Below are 19,645 nucleotides of genomic sequence, written 5' to 3'. Positions count from 1 at the left end.
CCTCAGGGGTGGTGCCAGGACTCCTGCAGACACCAAGGGACACTAGAGCTCCCTATAAAACAACACAGTGTTACATATAACCTACCCAGTTCTCCCCCAGACTTTACATCACTCTAGATGACTCATGATACCCGCCCAGTGTACATGCTGGGTAAACAGCTGTTACCCAGCACTGTTTATGGAATGATGGCAAAGGGAACGCCTGTTGTGCTCAGCACAGAAGCGATTTTTTTTAATATTCTCTATTTCAGTTGGCTGAATCCATAATGCAGAACCCATGGATGAGGGGGCTGGGTGCACAGGTGCTTCTCAGGGTGTGTTGGGGGGAGGCTGACAGGAAAATTCTTGGAGACTTGAGTGCTGAGTGCCTGGCCTTCACTGCAGGATTCCACAGGGCTGGGCGTAGTGACGGTGGAGAGGCCACATGGAGACACCAGGATCTGGGGAGAGACTAGGACACGGATGCTCAGCAGACAGAAAGACAAACGCAGCCCTGGTAACAGGCTCCCTGGCATAATTAAAAACCGAGCCTGTTCAGCTAGAGAAGAATTCATCTGAAAATACTTTGGGGGCTTCCAAGGGTTGACTGCATCTATTAAGCAGGCTTTCTGGCCACCAAGCCTATAAATATTGATTTCTAGATAATGTTGAGATCTTCCAAAAGCAATAGCATAGGCTAGATCAAGGCCCAGAGTCTCAGACTCTGACCCCATCCTTGTCCATCCCACCAGCAGGTGCCAAATCCTAAGCCTGTTCACACCAGCAAACCACAGACAGTTCAGCCATCCCCCAAATCCTGTTGATCATGAGAGCTGTCATAGAATGGTCAACAAAATCCACAAGCATTTAAATCACTTCTCATCTTAAACTCCATTCAGCATGTCTGAAGGGGAGAGATTAAGTTAAAAGTGAAGGGATAGTCTTGGAAAGCCTCCCTACTGTGCCCTTTCCAAAGACTTAATCAAGATTTATTAAGTTTTAATTACATGTGGAGCGCATAGCTGGATTCTCTGATGAATACAAAACAAGTAACAGGCATGGTCAACCTTGAGAGCATCCTCTCTGTGTAAGGACAATTAGGCTTGGGACAGCACTTAAATCCAGATCTCCCACTTACTGTGAAATTCAGGCCCTAGATTTGTGGACAAATGAGTAAAAAATCTAGGGCTCAAAGAAAAATCTATGAAACTGTAGTAATCACCGTCACTGTTCTGTGAGGGATAAAGTGGTAACTGTGTGAAAGCTATTAACACAGCGTTGGTGCAGGCTGGGCGCCTGGTCGATGTTGGGTGATCCGTGGCTACATGGATGAAGACTTGCACTGCTGAGCTTACTATCTAGTTGGAAAACCGAGAAAAATAGAAGTAAAACCACAAGAAAAGATGATTAGAGTTTGCACTGACAGTCACATGAACTACATACTTGCAAAATGAGTAGAATGGAGGAGAACAGCATGATTCAGGAAGCACATTTGCCCAAGACACTTGTGGAGAAAGGAAAACTCAATGGGGCCTGAAAAACAGGCATGTCTTGGATCAGTGGGTACAGCAAGAGAGAAGCAGCAGCAGGCAGAAGAACTACTGTGAACAGAAACACAAGGCAACCAGGAAGGGTGGGACAGCATCCACCTCTGTCCACTCGCAAGCCTTGCATGGCCATCACAACTAGATCCTTAGTGAGACCTCTGCACTCTTGGCCTCTAGCTACAAGCCGAGCCCCAGGCCTCATCACGCTCAAATGGCCCGTACCCGAGACCCCACATTGGCCTTTCCCTCAATCCCTCTTCAGAATCTCCAGCAGAGCCAGAGCCTCAAGGCAGAACATCCACAGGCATCCACATTCCAGCAACCGGGCTTCCTCCACCTCAATGTCTGATGTTCTCCAAGGGAAAGGTTGCCCTTTCTCCTCTTCAGTATGGGTAAGGCCAATCCGCCAAGAGAGATGACACCTAAAGAGAGGAAGTAACTTGCTAAAGATCACAAAGCTGGAAATGATGAAGTCAGAATCTGAATTCAGCCTCCACTGGCTCAAAGGCCTGCTCTGAAAGTGTTAAATGCTGAAACTGATTAAGTGGGAAGAAGTAAGTTCTATTGTAAATCCCTCTTCTACCTACATCCATGCAAGCTGGAGTGGTGATTTGTAAGATATGAAGGGCAAATAAATAAATGAAAATTATGTGCAAATGGAAACGCAGAGAGGTGTGGAGGGAAAGAATTTGATACACACAAGAGGTTTGGTGAAAGGGTTGTGTGATATCGTTACTTAATGTTATTATCATTCATTACTGATGCTTCACAGCCCTAAATTTTATATTTATTTGTGGCTTTTTAAAAACAGTCTCTTTTTTATATGAAAGTCATGCTGACAAAACAAGATTGATTAAAGTTTCTAATTATCTGTCATCACAGCATGACCAGTGGAAAATGAAATGCATTTTCTTGTTTCTTCCAGCAAAAATTGAGAGCTCACTAATGCAAGACACAAAGCTCTGCTGGTTCACTCTAGGCTCAGTAAAACCCTGCATAGCAGGACAATAAAAATGGGTGAGCAAAGTCCCACAGCCCCCAGCCATGCTAGTTTTCCACTGAAAAGACAATCAACTAAGGACAAAAGTAAAGACCCCAAATTGAGTGAAATTCCATGTGAGTAGATTATTTACAGCAATGCTAGCTTCTATAACAAATACCTTAAATTACGAGTGGCTTAACACAAAATAAATGTAATTCTTATGCAAGCAAGGCAAATTCAGGTGTTCCTGGTAGGTCAGAAGCCTTCCACCAAGTGACTCAGGGATTCAGTCTCCTGACTGGTGGGTCAGCCCATCCTCTCAGGACCCAGAGTCTTCTCAATCCATCCAGAGAATGGGCAAGGGACGGTGGAAAGGTTCCCCACTTTTTAATCTCTCTAGTCTTTAAGGGGAACTTTACTCAATGGTTCTTTGGCAGGAATCAGTCACATAGACATCAGCAGTACTAGGTAACCATGTCCCAGTAAAATTCTCTTCTCTGGAAGAGCACAGACTTTTGGTGGACAGTCGGGGATGATGTCACCGTTGCTTCTTTTGGCCACCAGTATCTGTGTGCACCTTCTTTCCCACACAGAATATACTCCCGCTGTCATCAGGAGAGACAACCCAGAGTCTTACTGGATATTGCTCCCAGTGCAACCAGAACAGAATGATGACAGCTGGTTTAGAACCATGGTCAGTGATGTGCACTGTGGTATGGTAAGTTTTTCATTTAACAAAAGAAGTCACCTGCCCTCCTTACCCCTTAATGCACCTAGTGTTGTGGAAGTGGCAACAGAGAACCACAAAAACCAGAAATAACAAAAAGCACCTCCCTTCTTCTTTTTGCGACAGGGAAACTCAGCATAACACTGGTAACATCCTGTCTAACTTCTCCCCCTGGAGCTGAGGGCTTCGAGGTATTTAGTATGCCTTCCAAGTTATTATAGACAACATGTATTTTTTTCCTTTCTTTTCTAAAATGTTCATTTTTAGTGTGTGCATGTGCATGCAGTACTGGTGACAGAGCCCAGGGCCTCATACATGCTAGGCAAGTACCCTCCCACTGAGTTACACCATCAGTCCTTTTTAATTTGTTTTGAGACAGGGTCTTGCTAAATTGCCCAGGTTGGTCTCAAACTTGTGAACCTCCTGCCTCAACCTCCCAAGTAGCTGTGATTACAGGCATGTGCCACCATATGAGACCCCTATTACAGACAACATCTTTTTAGTTGGCAAATTGTAATTGTAAATTTATGGGAGAAAAAGTGATGTCGTGGCCTATGTCTACGGTGTGGGTGACTGAACCACAACACGCCACATACCCATGCCCTCCAATCCTTGCCCCTCCTCATGCCTACCTGAGCCTGCCGCCTTCACAGACTCTGTGCACCACCTTTCTGTTCTCTGATTCTCAGAGTTTGATCTCCTGGATCCTCCATGTAAGGAGAACACACCGCCATAGTCTTTCTGTGCCCAGCTTATTTCAGTCAGCATAGTGCCCCGCCAGAGTCCTTCCTGTCTTCGCTGGGTCCATGTGTGCCCACCAAATAACACAGGTCTGCACTTTTCAGCCTCCATGGTCAGCATCCTAACAACCCGCCCCCCCTCCCAACCCTGCCAGGTTGTGCGCCAGGCTCCTCCTAAAGGAAGCACTCCCCGTCAGGTACCTGTAGAAGCAAGCCTGCTTCCACTCTAATGACTCCCAACTGTGTCCCCAGGTGATAGAAAAATAAAGTCATTCTAGAGATGCTCTGTGTATTGGCAGGCTAAATTTAAAGACTGCCACACAGTGATTTTTATTACTTCTTAAAAACAAGGAACAATGAAACTGTAAGTGTATGGTTTTGTACTTTCATATGCATCCAGGACTGATTATCAACAAATGTGATCCACTTGGTCAAACATCCCAGGCTACATGGGTCCCTATCTTCCCTTCAGAGTAGTCTCATACAGCCACTATTTGCATTCTAACTATGTTCCTGCCCAAAACCCATGTTTAGCACCTGCAGGACTCTTTTGACTTTCTTTACTGTGGCAAAGCTTACAATGGATGATCAGAGTACCATGTGGGTAAAGAATATGGTACTGTGAATACTGCTGCAGTGGGCACGGAAGTGCGGGTGTCCCTTTGATGCAATGGCCTCATTTCTGTGGCTATGCACCCAGTAGTGGGGCTGCTGAGTTAGATGGCACATCGGCTTTCCATCTTTTGAGGAACCTCCATGCTGTGTCCACAGTGGCTCTACTAACTGACATCCCACCAATAATAGCATGTGCAAGAGCTGCCTTCCTCCACACCCTTGCTAGTACCCATTACTTTTGCCACTCTAACCAGGGGGAGATGGGATCTCATTGTGATCTTGCATATCCCTGATCACTGGTGAAGGAGAATATTTTTATATACTTGTTGGTCATTTGTTTGACTTATTTTGAGAAGTGTCTATTCAGATCATTTGCCCATTTTTTAATTGGATTTGGGATTTTTGTTGTTGAGTAAAATTTATAAACACTTCAATGGGGTACATTTCATCAGAGACACACAGATAATCTGTGCATAAGGATCACAAATAGTGTGTTAGAAAAACAAGCATCCCCGTGGGAACTTGGGGAGATATACATTTATCATTTCATAAGAAGGATTTAAAGAATGATATAATATATACTTGTAAACTCTCACCCAGTCTAAGAAAGACAGCCTTTATTTTAGTTAACTTTTTCACCTAAAATGCCCTACAAGAATAATGTAAAGGAGAAAAGTGTATTTGGGACTCACAGTTTCAGAAGTCTCCGTCCATGGTCAGCCGACTCCACTGCTCTGGCCTGAGGTGAATCAGAACGTCATGTGGGAAGTGCCCAGAAGAGAAAAGCTGCTCAGCTTGTGGTGCGGTCGGAAGGGGGAGAAGGGTTACAAGGAAGATGTACCCTTCCAGGGCAGCCCCCAGTGATGCACCTCCTCCAGTTATACCCCACCTGTCCAGTTACCACCCAGTTAGCCCATTCAAATTATGATGGACTGATTGGGTTACAGCTCTTACAATCCTTTTACCTCTGAGTATTCCTGCATTAACAGCAACTTCTGGGGGACATCTCACGTCCAAACCATAACAGCCTGCCACTTGAATTTGAAGGTCCCCTTCCCTCCTGTCCAGCATCATACCCACCTCAGGGTCAGTAACGCTGTCCACCTGGGGTTTACCTTTCTCAGTTATCTCTATACATCTCTGCACTCTAACTACATAGGTATTAAAGTGATACATAGCATCATCTTGTTTCTTCTTGAAACTTAAATGACACACTGTAGCCATCCTTGTGTGACTTCTTTCATTAATTCTTGTATTTGTAAGACTTACCCACTTTGACACAGGTAGCTATAGTTCATCCATTTTTAACTTTCCTGGGGTGAGCCACTGTGTGAATACATCTTTTCATTGACATATTGATCCATCTGTTTTCCTGCTGTTGGATATTCAGTTTCTTTCCAAGATGTCACAATTGTAACCCTATCTGCCCTGACCATTTTTGCACTGGCCTCCTTATGCCCTCTGTGTACTTTAGGAGTCTGGTGTGTGTTCTGCTTATCCAACCAGGGACAAGACCTGTGCTCTAGCTTAGCAGTTCTCAAAATGTGGCCCCTGGGCCAGCAGACCTACCAAGCTCAGGAAAAGAAAGGCACTTTACGAGGCCTACCCCAGATTTACTAAATCAGAAACTGAGTGGAGGTGGTTCCAGGGCTGGGCAGCCATATTTTAAGCTTCCCATTTTTTTGGAAGACTGATGTGCACTGACATTTGAGAAGTACTGTTCTAGTCTAGTGTAATGAGGCCCCTTGTTTTACATGCCTTAAAACCCAGATCAAAGTTTCCAAAATATCTGTGCAACAGGCTGCAACTCTCAAACAAATGCAGAAGCTCCCACTGACTGCTTCAAAGCACCCTGAATTTTAATGAAATACAGCAAGGTGTGAAGAAGAGCTTTGAAAATCATAAAGCAGATACAAATTAGTGATAATGAATGTGGCAAGTTTGTTTTAAAGCATAGTTGTGTTACATTATAGGTCATGACTGGTGCATCTGAAGACAACAGCTGGAGAACAGAGACACCAGGGCATAAAGTCGTCCTTGTCAAGTGTTAAAAAAAAAAAAAAAATCAAAAAGCATCTGAGGCATTAAATATGTTTCCTAACGGGCTTCAGTGTCATCACCCACATGGCTCTGAATTGTTTTCTTCTGTGTTCTTGGTTTGGGCTGTCTGAACTCCTTAAAATTCCTTGCTCTTGAAACAAACAAACAAATAAACAGAAAGGTAAATCTCAGAGCTTGCTGATAAGGTCTGGCAGCTCCCTGGAGTAAGGCAGAGCAATGAGTCAGACACCAGGGAAGGGCACCCGCCTTGTGAGTAGCAGAAGGTCAATGTGCCAGGTCAACGTGCCAGGCATGGCCTGGTGCCAAGGAGCTCAGCAATTTCTCACAATTCAGAAGACACCTGATGCCGTGGTCTTCCATGGAACTGGAGTGTCCCAGTACAAATGATAAGCACAGCTTCAGGCCATATTATCAGAACACGGATAGAGAAATCCAAGGCTTGACAATAGTTTTCATGTGGGAATAGGGACTGGTCAAAGGACCAGACAGGATCTGTCAAGAGTAAAGAAGTCTCCCATTTCTGCTAAGGGACTAGGGTTGCTAAAAGGACCAGAGATAAGGAAGGTCAAGTCTAGAAGAGTGGATGGGGGAATCGAGCACAGGAATTCCACTAGCATAGGAGGGATGGTGTGACTCTGGATCAAGCAGGAACCAGGGAGGTGACCGGGAGCATCCCTGAAAGGGTCAAAGCTTCTAGAAGACAGCTCCAAAGCAAGTCCTTGGAGGGAAGATGTTAGGTCAGGAATGTGTGCGGGTGGGAACATTACCAAGGACAGACAGGAGAAGAAGGCAGACCATGGGAAATGAGGAGGGAGCAACAGAGGAGAGAGGAGGTAAAATAGTCAGACCCCGGATCCGGATCCGTCGGCCTCAGCTCCTTTCCCAGGGGACTCATTAATAGAGTGGTCCAAAGCCCCTCCCTCAGGGACCAGGGAAATGGTGAGGGCCTGGCTAATGGGCCTCCAGAGCTCAGGTTCCAGGGAAGGACTGGAGCCAGAGAAGAGGTACTCCATGTCCCATCAGGCTGATCAAGCTGGGGGCAGCCGGTCAGAGCAGGAGCCAGGCTCAGACCACAGTGCATCACTGTGCAAGGCGACTGCAGGAAGCCTGGAGCAGACACAGGATGGGAATGGGAGGGGGTGGGCAAGCTGAGAATGAGAAGCCAGAAAGACCACTGCCAAAGCCAGAGTCCTCAAGGTGAGAGCCAGACAGGACAGATACTATCCTCTGGAGACATGCACTCAATGTGGAAGGAAGGAATGGCTGTGTGATAAATATCCAGGGCTCAGTGACAGGAGAGAATAGAGAGTCCTTATAAGTCTTCCTGCCCTGCAGGCTGACTGTGGCTCTCAAGTAATCCAGACGATATTGGACCTAGAAAATTGGATACTGCTGAGAAGTCTGACAAGACTAGAAATGCCAGGGCGTCTTTCTCTGAGCCCTAAATAAACAAAGGTCTAACTGGCAAAGCAGGCTCTCACTCATTTGCAAGGCTAATTTATGCAAATCAACGAGGGGCCAGAGGTAGATTTTATTACCCAACCCTCAGCCACTTTCCACCACGACTGCACCAGAATCTTTGGGCTGCTCTGTTTGTTGAACTGAACTGAACTCACAGAAGCTGAATGTGTGTGGAGAACTCTGAGTGCCAGGTCATGTGCTCAGCCTCAGGGAGAACAAGGATGAGTCGGAACTAGCCCCTCACCTGGAGGAGCAGGGCACTGAGCAGGAGAGACGAGTTCCACATAGAGCACTCCCAGTTCATTCACCTGGTCAACCAGGAAGCATTTACAGGAAGGTTGGTCTTCTTCCCACCCCCACACGTAAGGAGCTCAAAACAATTTCACCAAAATGCCACACAGACATTTGAAAGCAGGGCAATTGCAAAAGGCATATTTATTTCTACTCTGGAAGTTAGTGAAACCTTTTTGCTTAAGAACAAAACTGATCATTAAGTTGAGCGCATTATAAACTAGATTTGGTTAATGAAATACTAAGAGAGTATCTAACAATTGCATTTTTACCCTGCGCCCTGGACTGGCCCTGGCCCTGGCCCTCTAATCTTCTCCATGACTCAGACTTAGGTTATAAATGTAGGCCCAGAAATGGGAAGACGTTTTGTTCCCTGGGGGGAGAAAAACAAAAGTTTGTTTTGTCAATTCACAGCATTATCTTTAGTGTAGTTCTCTAAAAGCATGCTTAAATTAAAGAGCAATTCTGTGTGGCATTAAGCCAATGGGTATGTGATGGCTGACACGCATTTGCTTCCCATACACATTGCCTAGGTCTCTTGTAGCTATGACAAGAAGCCATGTGAGAACCAAACTGTGTGTCTGGGGCCATTGGGTAGCTGTGATCCCATGACTCTCACCTTCATTTCACAGTGAAACGAGGACATCTCAAACAGGCAGAAATGATGCACACCCTGGGGTCAGATTTCTGTGCTTCCAAATCCTACAACTGGCTGTCCCCTTGATTCTGAAGGGTGATGTATCCAATAAGTGCAGAGCTGCCCTGAGCAAGGCAGGGTGCACTCCAGCAGACAAACAGAGAGCCCAGGGTGGGTAAGGATCAGCTTCCTGAAGTTGCTATAACAAATAACCACAAGCTCTACATCAAAAACAGAAGAAGTTTATTCAGTCTGGGTTCTGGAGGCCACAAGTCCCCAGCAGTGCCACCGAGCAATGTCAGGTTACTTGCTCGCTCTGGAGGCTCTAGAGGAAGACTGCTCTTCTCTCCCAGCTCTGACAGTGGCGGGCTTCTCCTGTCCTGTGTCTGGGTGGCTCCAGTCCCGGCCTCCACCTTCGCGGCATCTTCTCCTCTATGTCGACTCTCCCTCTGCTTCTCTCCGGTAAGAATGCACGTGTCCACATCCGACCCAATGAGACACTCTGAGATCCTCTCAAGATCTTCAGCCACATCTGCAAAGACCCAATTTCTCAATGAGGAAGGAGTTACAGTTTTGGGGAGGTAAGTCTGACAACCGTGGGCACCCATATTCTGCCTGTCACTAGGGTCCCCTTTGAGATGAGGCTGATGTTGGGACTTCACCAAAAGTCAAGACTCTTGCTTGGCTTCTTCGCTTTCTCTGCCCTGCTTCTGCTGCACCATCATCACTTTCTCCTGGGTGCACATCCTCAGTCAATCATCTCCTGTCTCCAAATTAATTTGGGGGCAACACAACCTAAGACAGTCTCACAGAAGAGGAGGATAATAAATTTATCTTGTGTTGTTTTAAGCCATCAAATTGGTTGTGATTGGTTACAGCAGCAATTTGAAATAAATACACCTGGAGCATAGTTTACTGCAGGGTTTATTGTTCCTTCTCCATGTTGACTATAGAAAGCCTCAGAAGAATATAAACTCTGGGGTAGTTTTTGGTCTGGTGCATCTGGGTGAGGCTGCAGTAGCTCAAGGATAATCAGCTGAAGAAGTTATGGGTTCTAGGGGTCAGGAAGGAAGCTCACAAAACCTAGAGGAAGCCACACAACCAAAACAGGGCTGCAGGCAGAGCGCCAATGTCACTGGCTACAGGTGCTTCTCCCCGCACCCCCAGGGCCCAGGTCTGCCTGACCATAGAAAGCTCAGCACTGTAGGACTCAGCACCTGTGTCCCCAGCATCAGGATACTCCATGTCAAATGCACCTGCTTTGGGGTATACGCTGTGTTTCACAACAGCTTGTACCAGGCTGGGCTCCTGCCATCTCTCCAGACTGTCCTGTTTCAGGACCAGAAAATGTCACACCTTGGACTCATTTTCAAGGTACTGTATCAAAATACCATAACCTGGTGGCTTAAACAACAGAAATGTACTGCCTTCAGTTCTGGAGGCTGGATATCCAAGACCATGTGTTGGCAGAAGTGGTGTCTTCTGAGGACCATGAGGAAGAACGGGCTCCATTCTCCCATTTTTTGAAGTCTCTCCCTCAGCTTCAGACAGCTCCTGGCAATCGTTAGTGTTCCTGAGCTTGCAGACTCTGGCTTCATCTTCACACAGGGCTCTCCCATGCTTCCAACCCCAGGGTGGGCGTCATTTCTACCTGTTTTCATAAGGCCCCCATGGGGTTGTAGCAGGCACCATCCTACTCCAGCGAGACTCCACCTTTACCATTCCGTTGGCAACCAGCCTGTTCTCAAATATGTTCACCTTCTGGGTTTGGGGGCCAGAATTCAACCTATAGATTTGGAGGTTATATGACCTAACAGAAGAGGGCCCAAGGGTTTGTTCTCCTGGCATATCTCCTTGGTGCTGTCCGTCTTGGTTTTTGTCCTCCCCAGCTCTGGACACTCTGCCTGTCCTTCTGACTTGGGGAAGCCCTGCCATTTGGGGTGGGGTACACAGGTGCAAACTGCTTCCCTGGCCCGCCACCAACAGACTATGGCCTTCCCCTTGGGTGCCTTTTTCTGATATTGACCTGGAAAGCGTCTCAGCACTTGACAGCCATCAAGCCAGAACGGTGTAGACATCTGGTAAGTAATCATTCAGTAAATTAACTGATGAACCACCGTCCAACAGGTGGGATGCACCTCCAGCTTCTGACCTACCCAGTCTGCCACAGGGAGATGCCTCTAAGATGCACTCAGCTACATCCTCAAACACAACATGATCCCACAGTGAGACCCTGGAACTATGGCTAATAATCCATAATTTTGTAACTCCCACCCTGCATACTCAGGTTACATGATGTGGCAAAGAAAGAAACACACACGGCTTTCTGATAAGCCAATAAAGAAATAAACTCACACCAGGTCCCCAACTGTTGTCAATATTCCAGTTAAGGAAAACAGACCCTGTCTCCTCAAAGTTTCCAAGGTTGGAGGTGGAAATAAACAGGAGAAAATAGCTGATTTTCTCCATGAATCATGGAAATAGACATGCCTGTAATCCCAGCTGCCCAGCAAGCTGAGGAAGGAGAGTCACAAGTTCAAGACCAGCCTGGGCAACTTAACAAGACCCTGTCTCAAAATAATTTTTTAAAAAGGGCTTGGGTGTTGCTCAGTGTTAGAGACCTTGCTTTGCATGCAGAAGACCCTAGATTCCACATACTGCAAAATATCGAGCAAGAAATCCTCTGATGCAGGTCCCTGCTGTGGAAGAGAAGGACACAGAGATGTGCTCTAGGTGCCAGCACTCCTGGAGAAGGTGTTCAGAGGCAGACTCCCTGGGATCTTCATTCTCTTATTCAATGAACTGAATGAGCCACCAGGACTTGGAACTCTAATGGGCAAAGCACTCAGGAGAAGGACGACAGGTACTGCCAGGTACTACACCAAGAGGGAAGAGAAGTAACCCAGGGTAAAAAAAAAAAAAAAAAAAAAAAAAAAAAAAAAAAAAAAAAAAAAAACAGTGCTAACAGGTAGATCTCTCTGAATTCTCATGCGTTCCCTCTGCCACCCTCTGCCCCAGAATGGACTCTGAAACACAATGCTCTGGAAGTCCATGGGTGAGCACATCCCATTACTCAAGCTCCCCAAACTGGATGCTTGTCGGATTAGAGCCAGCCCCCACCACTGGGCATTCCTAGTTTCAGGTTGCTGAGTTTTTGGTTCATAAAAAGATACTGAGAAAAATTATTCCAGGACCTCAGAAGGGTTCCCCAGGACTCTTAGGAATTGACCAAAACTTAAAAAAAAAAAAAAAAACACTCTAAGATAAAATGAAGTCAAGAGCTATTCCTGAAAGGAGCCCAGAAGATTGAGAGTTCAGGGGAGTGAGGATTTGGGGAAGTCTTCACAAGTCATGCTTTGAAGAATGGCTCTTTTTGGGTGGTAGTGGAATGTCACAAAGGACACATCTTAAGAAAATAAATGGCACTGTGTAGGGGAAGGATGGGGCAGAAAGAAGACGATTCGAAGATGAGTCAGGAAGTGTCAAAAATACAGAGGAAGTGGGGCTGTGTCTTAGCTCTTGGCTTGTCCATGAGCCACACCTTACACACAAAACTACAGAAGTGCAACACCCTCCATATGCAGCATTCTCCCTGAGCGCTTCACCTGAGCCTCTCCTCATACCTGATTCTAGTCACTCCTCTGAGCCAACCGGGGGACCGTCCCCAGGCTCCTGCCTTGTTGTGATGCATGCCTCCAACCTCAGCAGTTCTTCATAAAAATTCGAATTAATTGGCCTCAATCTGCCTTGGAAATGTCCCTCCTGGTTTAACTTGGCCCCAAGGCCAGGCTCTCTAGACCCACCCAAGTGAGGAGCAGGCCTCTGGGGCCACACCAAGCCCAGCTGCTGCCCGTCTTCATATTCTCCCCAGTCCCTGCCTTCAATGGTTGTCCCTGCAGCTCACATTCTAAAGGCTCATTATCTGCAGTTTTTAATAGAGATGCAAATCTAGATTATACAAAGCAGGGGTAAAAATAGAATGCCTCGGCCTATGGAATAAAGCAGGGAGAGTGTGTGTGTGTGTGCACGTGCGCACACACACGCTAGTCTGTGAAATGCCTGTTTGTAAACTAGAGTCCTTCAAGCTGTGAATCATACTGGCCTAGAAATGGCACCCCTTTTCTGTGATAGCGGGATAGGGTCAGTGGATAGGGCTGTCACGAGCCTGTTGAGGAGCTGCAGCCCTGCAGGGTGAAGCACATGGTCACTTCCACCTGTCACTAATTTCCCTGGTGAGCAGCAGCCCTCTTAATCGGGAAAGACCTTGGAAGGTTCAGCTTTTTCTCTCCAGATTCAGATGAGCTCAGGGTGGCTGCAGAGCATGACAGGAGCACCAGCCAGCCAGCCTGCTGCCCCTGCCTGAGCGTGGGTCACTGAACCTGAGTTCAATGTTCCTTGGTCCGAAGAGAAGTGTCTGGCTCTCTTTTTTTCTCTTTTCCCTTCTCCCTAAAGAGCGGTGTGATCACTTTATGCCAAGCCACTCAAGGATAATTCAGACTGTCAGGCAACCCTTGTGCTTGCCCATTATCTGACTGTTCTGGGCTCACTTCATATTTAGGAGTGGCGAGATATAATGTAACACGATTTGAAATACTGTAAAGCAATAACCAAAGTAACACAGTTTGACATCTTGAATCTCAGAGGAGACGCACACTGGCTACACTGTATTTCCACTTCCCTGGCCCCTGCTACTTGATATTATTTGACTTTTTAGAGGATTATCTGTTTTTAAATGAAATTAGGAGGGTGAGGTGTTGGCAAAGAAAATTCCTCATGCTTGAGAATAGAAGAATGATCCGCAGCATATCAATCCTCAAATGGAGATCTCCAGGGGAACACCCTGGCCTTCGTAGATGATATGACACAGACTTTGAATAGCCCATGCCCACCAGTGTCACTTGGTGAGACATACTGGCCCTTTATGGGAGCCTCAAAGTTCTTTGTACATCAACTCATTCAATCAAATGACAATTACCTATTGTTCACCTACTGTGCATAAGGCTCTAGGAGGAAATAGTTGGTGTGCAAATTGGAAATCAGAAACATTGAGGTGGAACCCACCAGTCAGATTAGAGCAAGTGTGGTTTAAAGCTTGAAGAATATTCTGGATCAAGCACCAGGCTCATTGCCCACTTGGTTTGTTTATTCTTTACACGAGCCAAAAGACAGGATGTGGGGCCAAGTGGAGAGCAGCTGCCTGAGCCTCAGCACTGCAGAGCTCAGAAACCAAGAGAATTCGCAGCCTCAGCACTGAGGCCCAGATTTGGCACAGAACCCGTTCCATGGGAAAGAGCAAATTCTTGAAAACAAAACAAAACGAAAAACCCACGATCCTCCCTCTTTCTCATATTATTACCCAATCCATCTATTTTTTTTTTTTCCACTGCAAACAGTTTAATCCAGCAGCTCCTGGTCGGTCCATTTTCTTACCTTTGGTGCTCACGTGAGGCCCCTGCATTCCACCTCCTATCTCCTCAGCCCCACTCTGCCCTCTCTGCATGTGACCTCAAGTGTTGATCACTGTGCCCTTCCTATCACAGCCTCAGCACAGCCGGCTATCCCTCCCCTCCCATATTTCAGACTGCTTGTCCTTGGTCTCCCTTGGGACTGTTTGTTCTCTCCCCAAAGTTCTGCCCTTGGATCTTCTCTTTGTTCCACATGCTAGGGCACATACAGCCAGGTCCCCCTGAGCAGCTGCTGCCCTTGGATGTGAGACCCCTAAATCCCAACCTTCGTACAAACTTGACTCCCAGTTTCCAGGAGTGGGGTTCTGGCTGCCTATTGGGCAGCCCTGGGTACCTGGTCTCTTTCTGTCCTCCTAACAGACATATATAATGGAGGCTTCCAAGCACTAGATGGGGTTGTCCCCTCTGGGGTGTCCTGACCACAGCAGTGAGCCGCGTTGAACTGTTTGTGCATCTCAACACCATTCTCAGCTATGGATTGTCAACCTTGAGCTCCATCCTCCTGCAGAGTCCCACCCACAGTCTCCACATTCTGTCCTCAAATATCACCTCCCTGTTCAAGGAGTCACACAGCCTCTATGCTTCCTCTATCTCGTCACTCCTCAAATTCGGTTCTAGGGCATGGATGTGGTTTGTCTCCCAAAGATTCGTGTGCCTTCCTTGAGCTGAGCATCCAAGGTGGTAGTGTCAAGAGGTGGAGCCCTACAGAGTGGGACCTCTTTAAAGCGGTTGATGCTTCTCTCACAGGTTGATGCTTCTCTCATGTCACAGGAGTCCCACGAGAGCAGGCTGGCCACTCTCCTCAATCTTTCTTGCTTCCTTGCTTGCACATGGGGCCCTTCCTCACACGGTCAGTTCTCTCCCACATCTCTGCCATGCTGCAAATCAGCCAGGGGTTTCCCCCAGGGTGCCAGCACCATGTTGTTTGGACATTCTAGACATGAGGATTGTGAACCAAATAAACCTCTTTATTTAATAAAACACCCACCCACACGTGTGTTGTTACAAAATGGACTTCATGTATTTTCCTCTTTGTTATCTACTTTTGTAGACTGTAAACTGCATGAGGGCAGGTACTCTGTTTTATAAGTTGACTTATTCTCAATACCTATTAGGGAATGGCGAGTGCTCTATGAATATGGTCAATAAGTGCTTGCTCATGACTCTCACACTTTACTTCAGCAGAGGTTCCCTTGAGCTCCACACTGATTTTCTTGTTGCCTCTTGATGAACCACAGATAAGTCAGACATCACATCCAAATCCCAGTCCTGATTTCCTGTTGGAAGACATGCCACATGGAACCACAGCAGGGGTGCCATGTCTTCTCCTAATTCCAAGGGCTCCTACTGCCTGTCAGATCCTCAGCATAGCACTCAGGGCTCTACCCCACACTGTAGGGCTTATCTGCAGGGGACACTGGTGATGGTCTCCCCCTTCTCAGGGACCCTCCTCACCCCATCATGCTCGTCATTCTGCTAACCTCCGCCTCACACTCCTTCAGTCTTGAATCTTCTTCCACCCTTTCCTACCTGCAGGACCTCAGCTCATTTCCAAGCTACTGTAAATGTCATTGTCCCATAAATTCTGTGAAAGCCAAGCCTCTTTCCATAAACTTCAAACGTTTGTGGACATGTTGTATTTTATGACTTGAGCAGCTGAACTGACCCTGTGCTACATTTAGCATGTGCTGGTCTTTATATTTGGAGGCTAAACACACACCATGCAAACCAGATATGGCCATGCAAACCAGACACAGCCATTCTCAGAATCTATGGGGGGGGTTGGTCCCAGGCACCCGCGAATACCAAAGTCAGAGGATGCTAGAGTCCCTGATGGCAAAGAGTTCCAGGTTTGCATTGAGCCTACACACATCCTCCCCTGTGTTTTGAATCACCTCTGGGTTGCTCATAATGCCTGGTACAATGTAAATAGTGGTGACACTATATTGTTTAGGAAATAACAAGAGGAAAGCCTCCACGTGTTCAATACAGATGCTTTCTTTTTCTAAATATTCATTGAATTCAAGTTGTGGACCCACAGATTCAGAGGGCCAAATGTGAAGTTATTATTCTTACTTCTGCAGAGTAAGAAGCCAAACTTCATTGCATGGACTTATACTTTACCCAGGTTCATGTGCCTTACTTGAGCTTAGCAGCCAGGGTGGCAGTGTCGAGAGGTGGAGCCCTAAAGAGTAGGACCTTTTTAAAGTGGTTGATGTTTCTCTCATAGGTGCGCTTCCTCATGGTCACAGGAGTCCCACAAGAGCAGGCTGGCCACCCTCCTTGTACTTTATGCCTTGCTGGCCAATAGGAGAGCTGCTAGGAAGCTCAGCCAGGTAAGACTGACACCAGAGCCTGTTTTTATTTAAAATATTATTTGGTATGCTCTCAAAAGGCAGAATTCCCACTTGATTTATCTTTAATGCTCCATATCTAGGCTACAGTAGACAATCAATAAGTGTTTGGTGATTGAAGGAGAGAGAATAGAAAATCATCAGACTTCCCAGGGTTCACAAGGGAAGCCAGGAGCCTCCTTGGTAATTTGGCTGAAGTAACTATTCAGTCAACATTGAATCAAATGTGAATTGAATTGAGTTACCCCAAGTAATAGAGCTAGATATGTCTCCCGAATTGAAGACAGAAAACTCCCTTCTATATGACTTTGCAACTTATCACTGTCAGAAAGGCTGAGCAGAGTGAGCTGGGCTGAGCCAGCACACACGGAAGAGTCTGGAAAATAATCAATTGAATTCAAACCTCCATACATCACAGATGTGTAGAGCCAGAAAGGACCTGGGAGGGCATCTGCTTCTCCTCCTTCATTTCACAGAAGAGGAAAACAAGGCCAGCAGGGGACGGGGCATCCCCAAGTCACCCAGGTTGGTGGGACTCCAGGGCAGGGGGCACTCTGGCCCCAGTCCATCTTTCCTCCACAAGCTTGTTCATTGCCAGAATGCAGCCTTCGCTTCCAAATACCCCCATATCATTCTCTTTCTTTCTAAGTAACTATTAGATAACTATCTAAGGCTTTTCTGTTACATAGCCTGTAATTGATGAGTATGATGTTTTTCTTTAAAAGGATTGTCTGATTATGTGTTTTGTTTAAATTTTTGCCAAAAAAAAAAAAAAATGGAGCAAGGGGTCATGTATAGCATCAGCCACCAAGCAAACGCTGTGTCTATGGATTTTCCACCTTCAGATGTGGAATGTGGCCTTTGTGGCCATCGACCCAGCAAAGCCATAACAGGTTCTCTCTGTTAAGATAGGGGGACCCCATCAAGCAGGGGCAGGGGTTGGAGTCCCAGGGTCAGATTAGAAGAGAACCGTGTTAAAACAGCTTATCAGCTAGGATGCTCTCAACTGCAGTTCACACAAGACACGGCTCAAAAATACAGGGAAGAGGCATCAGCTCGTGCAACTGGGACGTCCTGTGGGGGGGGGGGGGCGGAGTCCCCTGAGGTTTGCTCTGGCAGCACCTCCAGTACAGCCAGGGACTTGGGCTCACTTCTCTTGCCATCAAGGTTTTGAAGGGGAAAGGCATAGGCTGCCGTTCTCAGGGGTTCACTGCCCGCTGAAGGAGGCGCACATCAGAGCCCCTCACAGGAGCAGGAGTCTCTCCCTGCTGGACACTTCTTCACTGCTGCTCAGCCCCCAGCTTTGCAGGAACGAGAGGTGCACAGGAGCTTGAGAGCAGAGAAATGGCCCTCCGGGGTCTGGCATGGAGCTAGGCTTCCTCCTCAAAGAGGTGGGGATATCTGAACCCCTAAAGAAGGAATTAAAATTAGCCAGGGAAGTAAAAGGGAAGGGGAGCTAGTAAGAAGAGAAGCTGAAAATAGTCTGTGGGTCACAGTAGGGACTCAGGGTGTGCTCAATACCAACAGAATAAGCCGAAAGACGGAAGGAAAGAGACCAAGAAGCACTTGGCCCTGGCTATGTTTTGCATATGGAGTGTCCCCCAAAGGTTCCTGTTAAAGGCTTGGTCCCCAGTCTACGATGCTACCTAGAGGTGGGGGAACTTTTAATAGCCACAAAAGTATTCCCTTTAAAGGAGCTGCAGGACTCAGGTCTCTTCCTCTTCCTCTTTCCACTTCCCAGCCAGGAAATGAATGGCTTCCTCTGCTGTGCATTCTGGCCATGATACAATGCCTCCATGCAGCCCAAGGCAGTGGCACCAGCCAACCACGGACTGAAACCTCCAAAATTCTGAGCCAAAATAAACCATTCCTTTTTTTAAGTTGATTATCTCAGGTGTTTTGTTACAGTAATAGAAAACACACCCCAGATGACAGAAGACCTTATACACAGAATGAGGAGACACCACCAAGATGAGGTATTGCTGTCTAGGGACTTAAAGGCAGATTTGAGGTTCTTAGCATATCAGACTTACAAGAGGACAGAGTCACATAGGTGGAATTTATAGAAGAAGAAAAGAAGATGGTAATGATCTGATCCCTGAAAAAGCAAAAAGAAAAGCCATATTTAAGACAGAAACATGGGAGGGAGCCCATGAAGGAAAAGAATAACAAATATCCGCAAGCAATAGTTGTTCCTGAAGATCAAGAGCATCTTAATCATGACTACTTAGGTATGCATGTTTTTATGGAGAAAGGATCCAAATTTTTGGTCAGAAACTGGAAGATGTCTGTGACCCCCAAATAGAGTAAAAATCACTAGAAAATTTTTCAGAAAGGAAGACACAGCAAACTAGTCACACAAAATGCTTCCACTGGGAAACATGAGTCACTGGACATCTTAAAAAGATCACGTCAATGATGGGGACAGGGGGAGCCCAAGGCTGTAGAGTGAACAGAAGATGAGGAAGCGGAAAGTCTTAGTCAGCTCTTCACCACTGTGACCAAAAGACCTGACAATCAATTAGAGGAGGAAAAGTTTATTTGGGACTCCTGGTTTCAGAGGCCTCAATCCATAGACAGTCGACTCCATTCCCTGAGACCTGAGGGGAGGCAGAACATCAGGCAGAAGGGTGTGGCCAAGGAGAGCTGCTCTGGACTTGGCAACAGGAAGCAGAGAGCTTTTCCCTCCCCAAGGATGACCCGCCTACAGTCTGCCTACAGTTACCACCCAGTTAGTTCCTACCAGTGGATTTAATGCACTGATTAGGTTAAGATCACCTCTGGAG

The 19,645-nt window shown here is 46.7% G+C and overlaps 1 long non-coding RNA gene across 1 annotated transcript in view; it reads right to left on the bottom strand.

The window, feature by feature from the left end:
- Positions 1–211: 211 nt before the first annotated feature.
- Positions 212–19,645, bottom strand: part of LOC308651353 — a 21,880-nt gene continuing 2,446 nt past the window's right edge. The window contains exons 2-3 of the long non-coding RNA XR_014022527.1: positions 1,749–1,948; positions 212–451 (exon numbers count right to left, since the gene is read on the bottom strand). This is a non-coding gene — a long non-coding RNA (uncharacterized lncRNA). The remainder of the gene's footprint in view (positions 452–1,748; positions 1,949–19,645) is intronic.

The sequence above is a fragment of the Spermophilus citellus genome (assembly GCF_964194105.1).
Source record: "Spermophilus citellus genome assembly, chromosome: 6".
In the NCBI taxonomy this organism is placed as follows: domain Eukaryota; kingdom Metazoa; phylum Chordata; class Mammalia; order Rodentia; family Sciuridae; genus Spermophilus; species Spermophilus citellus.
Note: the sequence above shows the minus strand (reverse complement) of the source record. Positions and strands in the feature narration are given on the sequence as shown.